The sequence below is a fragment of the Epinephelus moara genome, chromosome 18, assembly GCF_006386435.1.
Source record: "Epinephelus moara isolate mb chromosome 18, YSFRI_EMoa_1.0, whole genome shotgun sequence".
Taxonomy (NCBI): Eukaryota; Metazoa; Chordata; class Actinopteri; order Perciformes; family Serranidae; genus Epinephelus; species Epinephelus moara.
In genome coordinates this window covers 25,308,989-25,322,447 of record NC_065523.1, presented here as the reverse complement: position 1 = coordinate 25,322,447, position 13,459 = coordinate 25,308,989, and the positions used below count along the sequence as shown (strand labels likewise).

The following is a 13,459-nucleotide window of genomic DNA, read 5'->3' as shown; positions in this document are numbered from 1 at the left end:
AATGGAATGGAAAAATGATGTATTTTATGATCAATGCTGGTACTGAATGCAAAAGGACAACAGACCCATCAAGCATCCATCTCACTCCCACTAACCGGTCTTTGCACCGTACTGTTGTTCTCATGCCAATAGTGTCATTCTGCAGGGTCGTGTAACAGAGTGATGCTGCAGTGAGAAGATCTGTGGCTTTAATTAACTCTCTGCTGAAACAGTGTCTATCTATCTACAGGGATGCACCGATCCCACTGTTTCAGTCCCAATACCTGTGCTTTGGTTATTGTCTGATAGCGAGTACCAGTCTGATACCAGTGTTTGATGAAGTGATAAGCTGTATGCCTCACAGTGTGGGAGTTACTGGTATCACTCTTTAATGTGTAAGGCAACATCAAGCTTGACTTAAACATTGTTTTCCCAACTTTGTAAAACAAAATAACAAATTGGCATAAATACACAGATATCAATTTACTGAATTGTTATGCATTATTAAATTAATAAATCATGTTCCAGCGGCTTGGCTTGGCTGTGCTGATATTGCAAGCAAAACGTGACTTTGCCAAGTGGATCAACATCCCACATTGCGTTCCTGGACCAACACTGCAGTCATCCAGTCACAGCCCTCTGACATCATCAGTGTGCAGCCCCTGTGCTTCTTTAAAAATTACATTGTGCTACTTCAGAGCTAAGCTTCGAAAATTAAGTTTGAAAAACAGAAAAAAGTCTTAGTAACATTAAACAAAAACCTTATAAGCTACTGCAGGGTTAGCAAGTTAGCTTGCTAACTAGGAGGGCTATTGAGTAAGCTTGCCAATGGGCTAGAATATTAGCGAGTTAGCTTTCTAAGTAGGTAGGCTATGCTAACAAGTAAGCTTGCTAATAGGCTAGAATATTAGCAAGTTAGCTTGCTAACTAGGAAGGTTATGCTAATGAGTAAGCTTGCCAATAGGCCAAAGAAGGGAAACTATGCTAACAAGTAAGCTTGCCAATAGGCTAGACTATTGTTCAGTTACAAAAAGTGTGGATAATATCGTTTTTCAGTTGCAAATACCTGTGATTGACATATTTCCCTCCTTTTTTATAACCTATTAAAATCATACTCGTTAGCATATCCTAGTTAGTAAGCTAACTTGATAATATTCACTAATATTCTTGTCTATTGTCAAGTTTACTCATTAGCATAGCCAACCAAGTTAGCAAGCTAACTTGCTGATATTTTAGGGTACTGGCAAGTTTGCTCGTTAGCATAGCCTACCTAGTTAGCAAGCTAGCTCGCTAATATACTAGTCTATTGGCAAGTTTACTCATTAGCATAGCCTACCTAGTTAGCAAGCTAGCTTGCTAATAATCTTGTCTATTGTCAAGTTTACTCATTAGCATAGCCAACCGAGTTAGCAAGCTAATTCGCTAATATACAGGCCTATTGGCAAGCTTTCTTGTTAGCATAGCCAACCCACTTAGCAAGCTAACATGTTAACCCTGCAGTAGCTTATAAGGTTTTTGTTCTGTGTTGTTGTGGATTTTGCTTAACTGTACTAACGTTAGCTTTAATTTGGAAAATTAGCTTAACTCTGAGAAGCACAGGAGCAGCACACTGATGATGTCCGAGGGCTGTGATTGGTTGACTACAACGTTGGTCCCGGAATGCAATGTGGGATGTTGATCCAGGAGCATGTCCTACTTGGCAAAATCACGTCGTGCAATATGCACGATATTGCAGCTTTAAAACTAGTTTGCGCAGCAAGCAAGAAATACCTTCAAACAACTGACATGTTTGTTGTTAGCTTCCTTAGCGGACACATGATGTTGTGCTGCACTTGTAATCAGATGGAAAAATAGAATTGAATTGAAAGACTGGCCCTATAGTGACAGATACCCAATTAAGATGTTTGAGTCAGTATCAGCAGTATCAGACCAGTGATACCTGTCAAGCTATGGCCTACATCCATATGGACACATACATCTTTTACATGGGAATATGACTGGATGTACAATATGTTGTGCATTATCTGTGTCTTCTCATGTATAAAAGTGGTTACAATGCCTGGGGATTATAGGGGTTTATGTTCTTTTTTTCCCCTACATGATAGCTCTCATTCATCTCAGGGCTGAACTGTCTGACAGGGGAGCTTGACAAAGAATGCATTATGGAAGTGGGCTGACAGATAAATATTCTGGGATGTAGACAAGATGATTGCTCTTGTAGGTTGTGCTTAAAGAATTGCTCTTTGAGAGCCACATAATGGGGTAATCCCCGGAGGCCTTATACAGATTTCTCTTTACTTTATGGGATAGATGTATAATGGCTTTTGTAATGTTTGATAACCCTATGGAGACATGGAATTGTTAAAGGGACAGTTCAAGTTTTTCCTCTTACCTGTAGTGCTTTTTATCAATCTAGATTGTTTTGGTGTGAGTTGCAAAGTGGTGGAGATATCAGCAGTAGAGGTGTCTGCCCACTCTCAAATATAATGGAACTAGATAGCACTCAGCTTGTGGTGCTTAAAGCATTAAAAAAAAAACATTTGAAAAACTCAACAGAAATGTCTCTTTACAGAAATCATGATCCGGTTTCTCAAGATGATCCACAGACCTTCTATGACATTAATGTTTACATCTCACATTGTCACGAGCACAAGCCTCTCGTCCATGAGCAGATGCACACTTCCTTCGGCACGGTCTTTTGGCACCATGAGCTCAACAAGCTGAGTGCCATTTAGTTCCATTATATTCAAGAGAAAGCAAACATACCTACGGACGATATCTCAAACACTCGGCAACTGACAAAACAGCCTAGATGGATAAAAAGCACTGCAGATAAAACATAAAATATGTTCGATTTTGGGGGTGGTAGACAGTTTTTAGCTCAAAATCAATGAATATATTTCCTTCTGTGAATGAAAACATACCTTATGTTTCATTCAAAAACAAGAACTGAAGAACTGAGCCTCTAAGAACTGGCAGGCAGGAATGTTGAGTCAAATATACTGTGAATATACTTCACACAGGCATTGTGATATCTGTGCTGCTTATTGTGCCAGTGTTGCATGTTTGATGTGCAGCTCACCTGCAGAACATCTGGCGTCTTATAGTTACAGTATTAGAAAGGTGAGAAAGCGTGGCTCCTGTGATCATTCATCTTTATCCATTTCCCTGCATGGCTGGTATTAGTTTATTGTTTCTTAGGCGTGAGCAGATTAAAGGCTGACTTGAGCTTCCTGCTGTGCACTGAAAATCCAGATAGCAGCTTTTTTTGGTATATCTCTAGTGATCACCACCACCACACAACAGCGAGCGAGTGTCGTCAAAAGTAGTGCCACGGCAGTGGAAACGTCTTTATTACTAAAGGATCTCTGTGTGGGTGGAGGACTGAGCCCCTGCTGCTCCCTCCACAATGTGTGGTTTTCTGTGGTTATGGATGTAGGACGCATGTTACTGTATTACAGAAGAGTGAATCACTTAATAAGCAAGATCATACGTAATGTCTTTTGTTCAGCGGCCTCACATTTACAGCCATTTTCTTCCACCACCATTTTCCACCTTACAATTTTCTGTACTGTACATTGGTCGGTGTATTTAATGTACATTTTAGAGATGTGCGTGGCTCTCTCGTTGGCTGTGACATAGTTCACTGGGGAGAATCTGCAACAGCGATACATCCTGTCATATGGACATGCTGAGTTATATCCTATACACCCAATACAACTACACACTCAACTTGGACGTCACTATCCCTCCTCCTTCTCCCTCACGCTGTGTGCATCTTGTATTTTTTTTTTCTTTTTTATTCCCACACACTTTCATTGTGTGTTGGTTGTGTTTTTTAATTCATGACTCATAAATTGATGGTGTCAAAAAAAAAGAAACTCTTGTAGCAAAATATAAAATCTGGACTCAAACTATTCCAGTGAAAGAAGATTTAAAGCCATATTTTAAACCCATTAACATCACTTATTGTAAAGACTTCACAATTCAGGAAGATTGGCATCAATCTTTAAAAATTAGATTTAAAAATTTCAGTGATGTAGTGATGTTCTCCCTGCTACTGCAGAATGGACTCAAACAGAAACTTAATAATATTGTGTGAAAAACATCATCTGTGCCCGCTAATTAAATGTCAGATTATTAGTAATGTGTTAAAATATGTTTGTTTTTTGTTTTGTTTTGTGTTGTTTTGTTTTTCTGTCAGTAGAGGTGACGATATTTTTCCAAATGGCAATGATGAGAATTATTCATGATGGAGTTGGACGCCCTACTGCAAACCATGTTTCTTGTTAAGAAATATGCAGTTTTAGGCCCCACATGTTTACGGATATTGAAACGTGTATTTTCCTCGACATTTTGGCCTCCCATACACAAACTGAGTTTTTACAGAGCGATAACCTCCGAGGCTGAAAAATGAAGTCGACATAAAAGTGCCAAAAACTGCGGCTGACTCCAGACGCCAGTAAATCCCAGTAGACATAACCAACACATTCTCTCCATTCTCTCCTTCTTTCCAATTCCATAAGGTACCCTGGGTGCGTTGGTTGTTGAAGTTCTGGGACACCGTTTCAAGGTCTGCCTGTTAATGCATTGGCTTCTTTCAACATACACGTCTGTTTTCACAGGAAATGTACCGTTTACATACAGTTTCTTTCAAAATAAACGCACTACGTCGGTACAACACCGCAAATTGACGTTCTTTTCCTTCAACAACAAACACACATAGTTGGGTTTAGGAAAAAGTAACAGGGTTTGGCTTTAGAATCTTACAGGACGTGAACACTGCTCTCTCGGGTGAAACTCAGTGTTTGTTGGACCCATTTGCCACCCCTCCCGCCCGCCCCAGCCGCTTTGACTTTCGTCCTTGTCCTGCCACGTTTCCCCCTGACGCTGCTATGACAGCAAACGGTGTATAATGCTCATGTTAAAGGATGCCTTTGTTCGTTGGCTTCTGAAGCCGCAAGTCACTGCCCAAGCACTCAATTTCGGCAACTTTGGAGTGAGACCGGGCTCATGTAACCCATGTTAAAATGCCCAACATGTCTATAGCCAATTTTCCCCTTCATGAGAACTGTACAGGATCTTTTTTATACAACTTATCCATTTTATCAAGGCTTGAAGTCATACATAATTGAGAGTGTGGCTGCTTTGAGTGACAGGCTGTCTGCTGGTAGTGTCCTCGGCTTCTCAGTCAGATCCACCCCTCGCTCCTCCACAGTGCCTCTTGCCCAAATATAGTCTCTTGTGGCTCCAAACAAACAAGATGGTGGTGGACGAAATGCCAAACTCGACATAGCTACATCCTTTATTTTTACAGCCTGTGGTTAGGGTCACTAAAACGGAGGTTTTTTAAAATGCCCTCTAAGGTTCAGATTTGACAAAACCTAGGTTATTGTGTATCTGTGTGGACATGTAAAACTGAGGTTTGAGAAATGATGATGTCATCTCCTCAATATGCACATATCAATTGTTGTTTTGTGTAATGAGCATGCAACAGAAACAATAACAATGACGGACTACCGGATTTTGTCAGCACTGCCTGGTCTAATGACTACTCCACATCTAAACTTGCTGCTGTGCCACTTCATGGATGAACAGAGCTGTCTGCAGCACCCAGTGTTATTTTGTCTGCTAGAAACAACAGTTTTGGATCAGGCCCGGTCGAACCAGCAGATGATGGAACAATTTCAAGAGGGGGATTATTGTTGATGGGGAGTGGAAGGAAAACTTTTGCATGTCCAGAGCATCACTTGTATGATTTGTGTTTATTTGTGAGAGTTCCTCAGTCCTTATATCGAAGGAGAATCTACATTGATGAGATTTCCAGTCGTCATTTTGAAAAAGGCAACATAAGCCTTTGCATTTTACTATCTTCACAACAAGAGGAGTCGTTTTCGGGTTGTAGTGTGTAAGGTGACATTTTGTAAAACGATGGTCATGTGGACAGATTTGTTTTTAAAAAATAACATAGGAGGAAAATATGTTTTTTTTTTAAAATATCTCTGTATACTTGTGGACATGGGCCTTATTTGATGAATTGACGTGTATTTGCGAGATCAGTTGATGCAGAAATAAATTATAGGCTGTTGCGTTTACGCACAGCAGACAGATGGATAGGCGTTCAACACTCGGAGCACCACGTGTCAAAATTACAAGTTCTATTTTAATTCAGTTTTTGACTTGTGAAAGTATGACACATGAGCAAAGGCTGAATCATATCAACATATGACAAAAAATGATGTCTTAATTATTCAAATTTCAGGTCTGACTTATTATTTGTTAATTCCCAAAGGAAAACTCATTCTGCCCAAATGTCACGGAGCCAGTGGTGTGAGAGCAAGGCTGTTTCAGCATTGAATCACTTGCCATCGTGTTGGATGCCTGCCCCCCTCCACCCCTCGCCATCCCTACCCCCCTAGCCTTTGAATTTGACCGTCTGTGGAAATGACTGTGCCATCTGTAGAGTTGAGAAGCCATTGCTGGGGAGAGAGCACTACGTCTGGACACAAAAAGAGGTGGAGGGAGAGGCAGTTGGGAGTAGAAGAAGAAGATGTTACAGTGTTAGAGAGCTTGAAAAGAAGCTGAGGAGGAGGCAAAAGTTACTGCACACGTACAAGACTAAATAAACACAGGAGGATTTGCAATTGCAGGGGTGGAAGTGTGAGGGTGAGAGAGATGATGAAGTCAAAGAGGCCTTTTACACATTCTGGCTTCTTGCTGCAGAGTATTGGCAAAGATAAAGCAAACAGTGTGTGTACTCGGAGCAGATGAAAGAGCAGAGTGAAAACAGTGGTCGATAATATGTCGAGGTGATGACCAGTTGTAAACAAGCAGCACCCTCCAGGGCTGAAAAATGAAGCCAACTGGGAAGTGCAACAAACTGCAGTTCCGTGAATGACCACTTGAGGCTGGTTCCAGAAACAAGTCATCCCCCATACACACCCATGTTGGCGTCACAGTAGCTAGTATGTCCATTATTTGATACAGTCTTCGATTGTAAACTGTGGCCAAGTTACATCTGAGTAGTATTATCACAGATTGTCAGGTGTGCTGAAGTTGAAGGATCAGATTGACTTAAATCTGCAAAAACTGTTCGGGACAGCCGAAACAAGTTGTGAGCATAGTGAGGAGGACATATCATCTTTGAGTTGATCTGGTGAACTTATTACCAAACAGTTTAGAGCGGTTATGTGGCAACATGTGGAGTCGTGTTACTGGCCATCAGATGAATGTAAGTCCAATATTCACTGTCTTTTAGCTCCATTTTGGGTCTCCACCAATTGCTGTGGGAAATTTTTGGCTCTTTGGCTGCAAAATGCTACAATTGTTCCCCCTCTAGTCACTAACTGTGTCTGTCTGCTGTTTAGTATTGAGCGGGTAGTGTTTTTTAGAGGTTTTTCATAGGAAATGACTGCTGGAGTGAACCAAACCACTAAGCTGTGGTCAGATAGCTCAACAGTGGGCTGAAAATTGCTATACAGCTCTGAAAAGCCAAAAGGAGCTTCAGAGTCAGGTGGTATTTCTCTGATGGTGACCCCTTTCACGTTGTCACATTGTTTTCACTTTGTCATTTGATATTGTTAATCTGAAAATACTGATTATAGCCACTACAAAATCATCTCTATCTTCAGTAATGTGATGATTTTCCGAGTGAAACAAAATAAGTGGGCATGGTTTATTTGATGGACTGATTTAAATCAGATCATTCAGATTTGATTGGGTCTTGCTATTTGAATACAGAGCTGCAGATGACTGTAGGCCTCCACACCAGGGCTAATAAGTGCAGGCTGGGACAAGATGTCATATCCCATCATATCATTGCAGTACAACACATGCTGATTAAGTCAAATCTGGTTTACACTTGTCGAAAGCCTCAATAGCTGGAGGACTTTCATAGAACATGGGCATGATTGATTCCTTTCACTGAGGCGTCTGCAGTTGGCTGCAGCTCTTTAATAAACTATTTGAGTGTACCCAATGAGCACCTGAGTGGATACCATCCCTTTATTTCCAACGTTGTCTGCTGTAACTCTCCAGCGTCACAGTAGCAGTTATGTTGCGCATGTGTCATACTGCATAGCTCCCATCAGGCCAAAGATGATGTCCCAACCTTTATTTAATAGCCTTGCCTCACACCGCCTCCATCCATGTTGCTAGATCAGCAGGATGATGATGAGGGAGAAGTAAATTAGAGCAATGTAAGTAAAGTTTTTGCCGGATGACATCCTACTAGTGGCTCTAAATCACACCTGAGCCCTAAAGGCCCAGACACACCAAACCGACATGGAAGAACAAGTGGCGGGGCGTCTGTGGCTTAGTGGTAGAGCAGGCGCCCCATGTACAAGGCTATTGCCGCAGCGGCCCGGGTTCGACTCCAGCCTGTAGCCCTTTGCTGCATGTCTCTCCCTCTCTCTTTCCCCCTTTCACGCTTCACTATCCTATCAATTAAAGGCAAAAAATGCCCATAAAAATATCTTAAAAAAAAAAAAAAAAGAAGAACAAGTGGCAATGAAACCCGACTGTTGCATCACCTTACATCACCTGTGTCTTGGCCATTTGCACTTGAACACACCGCAAAAACTACAGCATGAGAAGAAATAACTCTCCGAACCAGCAAGCGGCAGTAGTCTGTATTCTTCATTCAAAAAGGGAAACTAGGAGACCAACAGGACGGATTCAAGGTGCTAGTTAGCCAGTAAACACATCAACAACACAACCTGATGTTGAAAGAACAAAGGAATTTTACCATGAAAACAATAACACAAATGATTTCGAACCACTTCTGCTAAAGAGCTTAATGGATAAAGTCATAATCGTACCTAGTACAACAAGTTTGTGTCTCACTCTCTTTTGACTTCAGCCATTTGTTTGCTTTCCTCACTTCCATTTCTCCTCTGGTGCACTGAGCTGAACTGCCAACCAAAAAAAAAAGAAAAGAAAAAAGCCTACAAGGGCCGATTATAGTGCCAACAGTGCGGGACACAGCGTGAAAAACTAGGGCGACAGATGCTCACGGATGTCCTGACATTGGCCGACAGCTGACTGTCAGCTTGGTGTGTCAGGGCTCCGAGTTTCAGACCAGTGATTGGAAATGTTTTAATGACTGAATGAATGAAAGAGAGGGATTTTGATATGAAAACACTCCTTTTGACATTCTTGGTATATTCAAGAGATAACAGACGAATGAACACAGGAACACTGTGTCTTTAATATGGCAATAACACAGTGAGTTGAGGGGATATTTCAGATGGGACTTGCTCACTATGCCGTTGGCGTGAATCATCTCCATGTTGTTTGTGGTTCTTCTTAAGTCCGCTCTTTGCTTCCATGGTGACATCTCCATAACTGTAACCAGCCTTAGTGTGTTGTTGTGTTTGAAATATATTTGCATACCAAATGCAGCCAATATGCCTCCTCTCATTTCCATCCCAGTGACTATTTACTTCTCCTCAAGTGATAATGATGAGATCTTTATCATGCGCACAGATGAGGGCGTTGGGTGTAGGCTGCTCCGCCACTCTCTGGGACATTTGCTACCCCCGTGGGCGACATCATGTATGTGTCAGTTAGCATGACGAGGGCTGACACATGCCTCCGAATAGACCGTCGCTGAGCCCTAATGGCAGTGTAGGTGTAGAGCCAATCACTTCCTCCGCTCAGAACGAAGCAGTGGACCTCATTAACCAATCAAGGAGCAGAAGTGTGGGGGTGTTGGAACATGAGAGCGTGAGCTGCCTAACTCCTGATGGGGAGCCCCAAACAATAAACATCTTACACAATAGTGAGCTGAGACGCAGGGCTGCTCATCTGAAGTGAAGTCATTGAGATGTTCAGGGTCCTCCTACTTCACTCTGCTTTATGTGTTAAGATGGCCTGGATATGTTTCATTAAATTAACAAAACATATCTAAGCCTTGTTGCCTTATAATTAATTAAAAGTGATCGATCTCCTATTCAACATTGTGGGTGTTGTATCTGCTGCTCTTGACTGTCATCATATATTATATATTAGGGATGAGCCAAATACTCTGTACTTTTTACATCATTCTGCGATATGCCAGCCACACACACACAGCGCTCCTCCCCTACACACAGTTCACTGTTGCAGCTCTGCTCCCACACAGATACAATCCCATGTCACAGGCAGCCACTCTATCCACAGGGATTAACAGCTCGTGACTCTCACTGCTTCTACACCTGTCAGGTTTTCTTCCATGGGCGCGCTTCTACCTCGTTTTGTAAAATATCTAAAGTCAGCCAAAGTATTTGTAGAGCTTGGCTCGTAACGGATGCGGTAAAGTGTCTGCCCTCTGTTCCAACAGCTCATAATTCAGTCCAAAAACTTTCACAAAACTAAATGTAAACAGTGTGATGCTTGTGTCGTGATCACAGGGCTATTTTTGCTACCGTATGTTGTTACGTATTAAGGAAGAGCAGGGCACAACCTAACACATTTTAGTTTTGGCTAAATGTCATTAGAATTGTTTGAGATTAATTTTTTTTTTTGTTTTATTCTAACAACATGCACATCTCTGCTACAAATGAACAATTGTTGTTTTCTAGAACTTACCCTTCCTCTACAATTGCACCGAGAAGTGCAATGTGCCCCATGGGTGGGGTTAATTGTAATAGGCAGAGGGTTAGTTGTAGCACTTGCTGGAAATGTTTGTTTAACACAATTAATTCAGTACATTCATTCATTAATTTTCCATAACCGCTTATCCTGTTGGGGGTCGCGGAGATGCTGGAGCCTATCCCAGCTGACATTGGGTAAGAGGCAGGCAAGAGGTGGGGTACACCCAGGAAAGGACGCCAGACTATCACAGGGCTGACACATAGAGACAGAAAACCATCCACACTCACATTCACACCTACGGACAATTTAGAGTCAACAATTAACCTGCATGTCTTTGGACTGTGGGAGGAAGCTGGAGTACCCAGAGCAAACCACACACTGACACGGGGAGAACATGCAAACTCAGCAAACCCTGTTGCTGTGAGGCGACAATGCTAACCACTGCACCACGTGCTGTATTCTGTCTATATACTATAGGTTTATACTGTTTATGGATGCATCTCAGATGAGGGATGTGCAGATGTTTGGATTTCTATCAAACCACCAATGCTTCATAAATGGAAATATCAACACATAGACGGATCGATAGTATGTGTGGATATTATATATTTTTCTCTTTTCATCTGTGATAGATTGACGAATAGATGTATGTAGATACCTGTCTCTCCATCTAAACCAGGGTGAAGGATTGGTATCCATACAGGTATTCATCCATCTGTTAGTCTATCATTGATATTCAATGGTTGGACTGATAGATGCACATAGATTGGGAAACCTAGATAAACATGTCAGTGTATTGAATGTATGAATATTGACAAGACTGTCAAAAAGATAGCTGCCGGACTAAAAATACAAAGAATAGGTCATTTAATTAAGGACATCACTTCAAACTGAACATTAGTTTGAAGGGTAAAAACAGAAAATGAACCCCGCTGTGTGGAAATGTAATCCTAGTTAACACTTACTGGGAGTTGGTTACATACTGTAGTTAAAAACAGTGCTATGTTTTAGGCATCAAAACAGTTATTAAGACGATATATGGTAGAATTTAGTGTCTTACATAGACAGCTCAGTAATCGAAAAACAAGTATGAAAAAGAAATTTACTTAAATTGCCCGAAAACACGTCCAATCTCTGTGGAATTTCCCGTGTCACTGTTTGACGGTGTTGTGGTCAACTGGCTGGAAGCACAGAGGGATCGACCCTGTGTAACCACTTTAAAAGTCTGTGTTACAATTTACCCCGTGCTAGGTTGTGCCCTGCTCTCCCCTATCCCTAAAACAAATGTGCATGACTCCAAAGGGCTGTTTTCTCTGAAAATAGCACACTCTCTACAAAACAGAAGCACATGGCTAATTAAATAATTTGGGATAATATAAAAATACAAGTCAGTAACAAAAGCCGTGTGATCACTCACACAGACATCACGCTGTTTTTTTAAAATGTAAAAAAAAAAAAATCAATAATAAATTATGGCTTGCTGAGGGTACTGGATGTGCTGGGTCTGGCTGAGTTCGAGAAACAGTCAATAAATTTAAACGAACTCATAGCTCAATATTTCTTTTTTTTAATGACTTAAAAAAGTGAAGTTTGTTTATTAAATTCTTTATTCCTTCCTTTTTGAAGAAATTCATCAGCATAGAAAAATACTAGAAATAGAAATAACTCTGAATGCGACTGACATTTGATCTCAAACCTTGAAGTCTCTGAACAGCTTTTCAGATTTTAATTCAAAAGCAAATTAGATTTTACAGCGAGCATCATAATCAGCACCTGGAAGAACAAGACAGTCAAATGCTGAATCATGCCATATGCTCAACAGATAAACCCTGTAATGTATTTTGAATCAGAGGCAGTACAGTACGAGCAAAACATATCCCGCTGCAGTCCTCTTAGGTTCACTTCAGACTTTATTTTCTCTATATCTTGAAAGTTATCAAGCTTAGCATTGAGTCTGAAAAGTGTCTGCTTGGGACTCATTAAAATAAGCTTGTTGAATGTGGAGAAATCACTGGAACATTCTTTAACATATCGACGATTTTAAACCCTCTCCCAGCAGAACGGCGTTAATTACACCAAGAGTGGAGGCTTAGCCGGCCGGGATAATTATGAGTAATTCTTCTCTACTTGTCTCTGCTCCACTTTCATAATGTCCCTTTTTTACTATCGAGTGTTGTCCCCTCCTCTTCTCTGTCTCACCCCCACTTCCTTCTCTCCTCACTCAACACAACAATAAAACGTGCCATTCAGTTATCATGTTAGCAGCTCCTATGATGTGTGTTTTATTATGTTATCAGATCACATCCACTCTTAGTGCGTACTGCTTCTTGGTCTTGTTCTGTGCATCGCGTCCCCACGGCTTGTGCTACGTATTCAACCGACTCAAATTAAACATATACAAATCACACACATTATTTCCAGTACGTACAGTCTCAATTAAAACACTGAGCCTGTTTTCGATTCCAGCCGTTTCTCCGCCCTGCCTGTGTGCGTTATAGACCACCAAAGCCGCACACTGTCAAGAAGCCTTGTCAAATTGAATTGTCGAACCTTAACAGCCTGCACCCAGAAGGGTTTTTGATCTGCGTGCCAGTTAGCACCCCCTAAAGACAGAGCGGCACAAGACCTTCCTATGTGTCAGCATAAGGGGATTGCCACAGTCTGGGTGCTAGACAAAGAGCTCTCAGTTACTCCTCACTGTAAAGAGGGGATGAGGAGGAGGAGGAGGAGGAGGAGGAGGAGGAGAGAGGATTGGGGAATGGATGACGGTGATGGGAACTAGAGAGGAGATGGTTTACGGTCTTGGATTCAGAGGTAGTTGGTGTTAAGGCGAGCAGCTTGTACCATATACCGCTCAGTAATGTAATGCAAACCGGTTGCCCCCCAGAATGTCATAAGTGATGGT

At 41.5% G+C, this 13,459-nt stretch overlaps 1 protein-coding gene across 2 annotated transcripts in view; it reads left to right on the top strand.

The window, feature by feature from the left end:
• prkcab (protein kinase C, alpha, b) overlaps positions 1-13,459 on the top strand; it is a 156,791-nt gene that overhangs the window by 3,470 nt on the left and 139,862 nt on the right. The window lies entirely within an intron of this gene.